The sequence below is a fragment of the Squalius cephalus genome (genome assembly GCF_949319135.1).
Source record: "Squalius cephalus genome assembly, chromosome: 14".
NCBI classification, from domain to species: Eukaryota; Metazoa; Chordata; class Actinopteri; order Cypriniformes; family Leuciscidae; genus Squalius; species Squalius cephalus.
This window is the reverse complement of record NC_137135.1, coordinates 30,207,227-30,214,084: the sequence shown is the minus strand read 5'-3', so window position 1 is coordinate 30,214,084 and position 6,858 is coordinate 30,207,227. Positions and strand designations below refer to the sequence as shown.

General features: G+C 38.9%; 2 long non-coding RNA genes across 2 annotated transcripts; one reads left to right on the top strand and one right to left on the bottom strand.

Annotated features, from left to right (window-relative positions):
- LOC307171036 lies at nucleotides 1-6,352 on the bottom strand. The gene is made up of 3 exons (XR_013823478.1): nucleotides 6,291-6,352; nucleotides 539-675; nucleotides 1-439 (listed from the first exon to the last, which is right to left on the bottom strand). It is a non-coding gene; the product is annotated as an uncharacterized lncRNA (long non-coding RNA).
- Nucleotides 3,746-6,619, top strand: LOC307171035. The gene is made up of 3 exons (XR_013823477.1): nucleotides 3,746-3,892; nucleotides 6,180-6,236; nucleotides 6,329-6,619. It is a non-coding gene; the product is annotated as an uncharacterized lncRNA (long non-coding RNA).
- The last annotated feature ends 239 nt before the right edge of the window (nucleotides 6,620-6,858 follow it).

Sequence of the window (6,858 nt, the reverse complement as noted above, 5' to 3'; positions counted from 1 at the left end):
TTATTTCTCTTTAAGCTGTGGCCTTCTGTCTGCTGTGTTCTTTTACTACTTGACTACTTGACTACTTTAGTGTAGAAAAAGAATTGGAGAAACACTATTCACATCTATGTTCTGATGCATCATGGGTAGGGCCATAATCAGGCGCTGCATTTGTTGAAACATAATTTCCACGTAAAACAAGGATGCAATAGATAACATGTAGGCTTCCCACAATGCTTTGTGATCCCTAGGGCCCCGTAAAGAATCACCGCTCGCAAGATTTATCATAGTGGAATCATAAATAACTCTAAAACGCCCGGGTTGGATTTGTATGTTTGCCTGTGCTCAAGTCTGACATCATCTGGAAGGCATTCCAAGCAAACCTGTCCCGTGCTTTTGTCTGAATCCTCGGATGAAACCGTTTTTGGCACTTGCCTTTGTGTTGGCTGCTGGCTTGTCTCTTAAGAGAAGAAGATGGATCAGAACATCAACTTTCAGTAGTTGTGGAGGATGAGAAAAAGATGAGCTCCAGTAGTGTTTTCCAACTCTTTCTCCTTACCTGCAGTCGGCTCGATCATTAGCAGGCAAAGGCAGCTTTCAGCGGTGCACTCGCTCTAGATTGATCTCTGCTGCTTCAGCTGTCAGTGACATTTCAAATCCCTGTATAAGATGAGGAATTTGCCCTCTGTAATGCATCTGCAGAAATTAAAATAGGTACAGGAAGTGAACAGCATTATGGTATCTTAAGACTAAACTGTAACTGAGATAAGGGTTGTACGCTGCCAGGCAAAAAAACAAAAAACTAATTCTTTTCCTCATGATTAATAGTTAGGGGAAGTTTTTGTTGCCTTTTGAGTATTTTAAGTTAATACGAATTCTGTGTGGCAATACTTTCTGTAACGTTTTGGCAGAACAACTGTTGCAAAGGGGGTTGTTCTCTCTGCGTTTTTGGCTTTGGTTACATTTTATTTATACTCCATTATTTTCCATAGACATAATATTTTGGATTTTTCTTCTGTTTTATTGAATTAATAATTGAAAAATAATTTCTTATGCTCACCAAGGGTGCATTTATTGGATCAAAAATACAGTAAAAGCAGTAATATTGTGAAATATATTATTACAATTTGAAGTGACTGTTTCTATTTGAATACATTTTAAAATGTCATTTATTCCTGTGATGTCAAAGCTGAATTTTTAGCATCCGTAAGATTCCGTAAGTTTGTTCACTGCTTTTTCGGCATGTTGTATCATGTTAAAAAATAGCTCCGTTTTTTTCAATTTGCCTCTCGAGACCCCTGATTTCAGTTGTGTTGCACCACATCTATGCAAGAGGACGTCCTGTGTAAACGCACCCTAACTAAGTGTTTTTGGTGCAATTAGATTTAGAAAGACTTTTTAAAGCCTCGTTTTGTTTTCTGTCCATTTTTACAGATAGTAAAATTCCCCATTTTTCTGATTTCTTCATGCATGTGGTTGAAAGTCCCACCTTCAGAGTGACCACTTCCTGTTCCGCTTCATCTCGGATGGCATTATGAAGGTATTTAGTCGTCCAAGACAAGAGCTGTATGTTTTCCTACGGTTGCTTCACCCGATTCCCCTCCACTGCACACCAGATGTAACCAAAGCAGAGGACAAAACAAGTGCATTATTTTTTCAGAGGCATGTCTAGGAAGAGACATTGATGCGCGCTGACAGGGCCTGCTAATTGGAGTAAATTAATTTACCTCGGGCGCCATGTTCTCACAAAGTGCCGCGCTCCATGTGAATAAGTGATGATCGGCAGGGCTCGTATAAGCCCCGAGTTTTTAAATCATTTAGCAGCGCATTCTGCTAATTAGCACAGAGAAAGCCGGCTTTCAGCTACAATTAAGACGGGCCTCTGTCAGTCAGGGGACCGCAGCCGGGAAGAAGCACTGATTTATTCATCCTGCAAGCAGATGCTGAGTGCATTGGGGGTTTGGATGGAGGGACTTGGAGATGAAGCAAGCAAGGGGATCTGAGAGATGAAGGCAGTGAGGGAGAGGAGTGCAGTATGTGTGTGGGTTGCAGTCTGGTAGTGGGTTGTTATTAGTGTGCTGGTGCAGAAATGTTATTTTATTTTTTTCCCCCTCAAGAAGAGGCCCAAACAAAGCAACGAGGCGAGCTGGTGCAGAACTGTAAGTCTGCCCGTGAAGTTGTGTCTAACAAGTTATTGGTCAGCTATGGGCTTAGTGTACTCTCCTGTATTATAGCAATGTCATTCCTATGATGCTGCACCGTTTAAACTCTGTAAATTAACAAAATATGGCCTGTGTTATGATTTAATAAAGAGGGTAAACCAGACTTTTAGAAATATTCTGGTTAAGATATCTTAAACTTTGTCCCGAGCAGCTCTGTTAGCTGTAAATGCTGCTCCACACAAACTCAAATCTGCATGTGCTACGAGTTTGGATCTCTTAAGTGTGCTTTTTTAAACGCAACATGTGACAAGCATCTTCACATTCAACGTCAACAAAAGAGGCGGCTTATAGAGAAGCTTTTTCGACAACATAAAAGCTTGATGGTTTACAGTTAAGGCATTAAAACGGCCATAAATATTACTATTTTACTTTTACAGTTGTGCTATAAATTAATAATAACCATTATTATTATTAAATACTTAATTTTACAGTAAAACAACAGTAATATTTATTTTTAATAATTCATAATAATAATTATAGTCATATTAATATATAATCAAATTGTGCAGCCCTACAAACAAGCATGGAAAACCTAGAGCTTTTTGAAAAAAAAAATGTAATCACAATTTTTATCAGAATACCTTTTTCCACTATTGACCACAACTATTGCTAATATTGCTCACGTTTGTTATGTTTGCACCAAACATTATGTAACTTCCTGTAGAATGATATCATTAGTTCTCCCAAAAATGTAAATTATGACCTCTGACATAGGATGTAGTAGTAACGTGAACTTAGGTGAGAGTAGACGCCTCTTGTGGTTGGGTAACAAACTCAAGCTCCTCCGACATTTCTCTTGAAAAAATCTCGTTTAAGTCCATTACCGGAAGCCAGTGATTATAAATATAGTTTTCTTACAAAAACGCATCAATTCGCTTCAGAAGGCTTTTATCAACCCCCTGGAGCCGTATGGATTACTCTTATGATGGATAGATGCGCTTTTTTGGCTTCAAAATCTCTGTTAATGTTCGCTCTAAATTTTGTCCTGTGTTCACTTTTTATTGTGATATTGTGATAAAAGAAAACGAAGTATTATGAGCTTAGTATTTTTTTCCAATTTGTAAAGCCATATATGATAAGGGCATGAGAATGTACAGTGTAACAGGAACGAGCCGTAAAGTGTGTCTCGGATTCGAGTGTAGGGACCCAACTTTAAGAGCCCTAAAACATAGACTCATAACATTAACTCACTTCTTTTGAAAGGAGGAAATGCTCTATAGCCTAAAGAAAATATATCTCTGGACTTCGAGCCAAATGCCTATTATTTTCAGCAATCACTCAACAGTGTACACTACACATATCGAGTTTGTCTTGGCTCTGTAAAATCACTGGAACAGTCTGGCAGACCTTTTTAAACAAATTTACAAGGTGCTTGACAAGTAATGAGAAAATGCTTTTCATTCTCAGGTCCAAATATTTGACGGCAACGCGGCGGAAGGTCTGGCTTTGACGCTGACTAGCATTTTGACTCTCAGGAACGACGCATTTTATCAGGCTGTTGAGATATTTGCTCTTAAGATGCTCTCTTTTTTTCTTTCAGGTGCTCTACGTATCTGTGTGTTTGGCTGTGCCCTCTGCTTTACAAGCTCCCTCCTGACCTTCGCTCTGTTTCGCATCTCGCAACACGTCCCGTCGGGCTAATCTCCAACAGATACAAGCCATACATTTTAGATCAGAGGATTAAGCCCATGGTAAAAGACAATGAATCAGTAAAAAGCTACAGTTCCTTCTGTTCGGCCTTGCATATGCGATCTGACGGATGACTCCTCGGGTTCATCCGTAACCCTGACAGCTTCAGTCTATAAACAAAACCTCATTTCAATTCCGACATCGAGATGTGACACTCGTGCGGCGAACGCTCACCCGAAGCTCCTCCAGCCTTACCGATTTATTCAAGGTCAGGCCCGCGCGTTCGTTTGTCTTATCGCATAATGGCTTGCAGGCTTCTGCAACTTGGAAATTTGTGTCTGGCTGTGAATAATAAATGTTATTCAGATGAAGCTGCTATAGATTTAGGACCCTGAAATTGTTTGCATTGGGCTGATTTTTCCCCCCCTTGGCTTAAATTGTTGTTGACCAGTATTTATTTATCAGGTATTCCTGATATGCCTTTCCTTGGTTATAATTACTTGATTTGGCTTACTCTTGCTCTCTCTCACCAGTGCTAAAAGTCTTTCACTTTGATCTGAAAGTCTTTGCAGGCTCATTGACTGTAATGAGATCTGGAGAATCCATAAAGACGGCTGGGATTTGACTGGGAGCCGAAAACGCGGAGCTGGGAATCAGCCGTATTTCACGGACGGAGCAAACAAAATAATAATAATAAAAAAAATAAAAAAAATCTCTCAGATGACTTGGCAGCGCTTTGCATTACCCTCCTCTACGCCAGATCCGAACATTAATTTCCCCACAGTCTGGAATTCCTGTGTGGAGTGGGGGGGAATTCACAGGAGTAGCAGGATTGGCATGGAGGCTTCTAGATGTTTCTGTTTGCGGCCCAAAAGGGGCGTCGCGCGATGAGAGCCAGGGTTTCTATAATCTCAAGCGTTGACAAGCGCCCAGTCCATCAATCAGGGGCTCCTGGGTTTCATTCCTTTGCTTTATCCAGGCCAGCTTTCACACGGTCACTGCTGATGTCTGATAAAGCTGCTTTATTAGGTCAAGGAGAGATCGAGAGAGGGGCTGCCCTACCGCTAACCAAAAGATTTCTCTGAACGCCGCCCAGACGGCCTTGCCAGTTTCACACTAACATCGCTGGGATGTTTTTCTCCATCAGATAAACATCAGGGCAGCGTTTCCTTCTTAATCTGTCAAAAGGGTTCAAACAGGATCTAAAAATATCCTGTCAGTGTTTGCCCACCATGTCCAACTAAATTAGGGGAGGAGCAGGGCTAAACAAAATTTGCATCAGACAACTTAAATGAGTCCAGGATTTTTTATTAGATTATAGGTCCATAATTATATTAGGTTTTAAATTGATAGAGAATAACTCTGACAACGCATGTTGCTGAGTAACTGGAGACAATAAGCTGTTGAAATATATAAATATATCCATTTTTCACTGATAATAAGCAGTTTCGAAGGTACAGTAGGCTAGGCATGTTGTTAATATGTAAATTATGGATTTCTTCAACTTTTTTTTTGTCTCAGGGGTTGATTTTTTTGTTGTTGTTTCTTCTCACATTGGAAACTTTTACCATGCATTTGTCATTTATTTTTGCTACTTTTTAAATACCTTTTTTATTATTTTATATATATATACAAACATTTTTAACTTTATCCCAGACTCACTTTCAATTTTAAACTCTGAAAATTCATTATAAAAATATTAAATTTAGAACTATGATAATATAAAGAAAGTTTGATTTTGAAAGTGATAAATCACAGATTTAAGACATAGACAAATTAAATAAAATGATCAGAATCACTAACTATTGGTAACTACAATAACTATTGAGTTTTAAAAGAAGATCAGAAAAATGCCCATACTTGAAAAACACTTCAAAAAGCTTTGAAACCTGCAACAACATATTTTATTATTTAAATGTGTCAGTGGGTGAGAATTGCATATGCAAATGAGCTTTCTACGAGAAATTAGCTTTTGTGTCTGACAATTTGCAAAAACATTTATACATTTGAAGATCTATGAATGTTATTTGTTATGGGGAGACATGAGGATAAAGCTTCACATGTTGATATAGAGATGATTGTTCACTCTTTACACCTTTAGGAGGTGTAACCTGCACCTGTGTGTTAATCTGAGTAACCACCTGCTGTTAATAAACACACATACTGTACAAGTGGGGCTTAGAACACACAATCCATAAGTAGCTTCATGATTTCAAACACCACACACACCCTCACAAAGCTCCATATTTCATGCCAGTCTATCCTATTTATTATTAATGAGCATGTAAATAATCTTTTGCCGACCTGAGGTCTCAGGCTCAATTATTTTAATTGTGTTTTTTCCTCTAGTGTCCCAGCTGAGCTGTGTGGCCTGGTCTGAGAGAATCCGAGTCCTATCAGCATAACGTATGATTTCATGCTCTCTACCCTTCTGCTATAACCTGCTGGAGTCTTTCTGACCTTGAAACTTGAATTTATTTTCCTCTGTTCCTCTCCAGCACTTCCTTTGGCTGTCACGTGCAGGCTTGACTTGATAATCCGAGACAAGATGCTTGACGCAGAAGAACGATAAACTCATGTTTAATTATAAGGAGAAAAAACACCAGCATGAATCTTCAACACAGGACCATGAACAGAAGATAACTGAGGGTTTAAATACACTGTGGATGACAAGGAACAGGTGAGACTCTAATCAAGGAAACAATGACAAACAAGGAAACAGGAACTAAACAGGAAAAGGGAAACTAAAATGGAACAGAAAGAACGTCAAACTAAGAGTCCCAACACACACAGACCAAAACCGTGACATTGGCTCCACCTTTTGTCATTTTCCTCTCACTTTCTTTGTTGCGATGTCTGTTTCACAAATGGTTCTTTGGGAGAAGTTCTTTAAATGATTCAGTTTAACTGATTCACAATGCATTTGTGAATCACTTGGAATTGTGGGAGAAATTTTAGTTGATCTAGAAGACATAGTGATGCAATTCATCTGAATATTTATGGCAGTTATATATTGTATAGTGTTGTT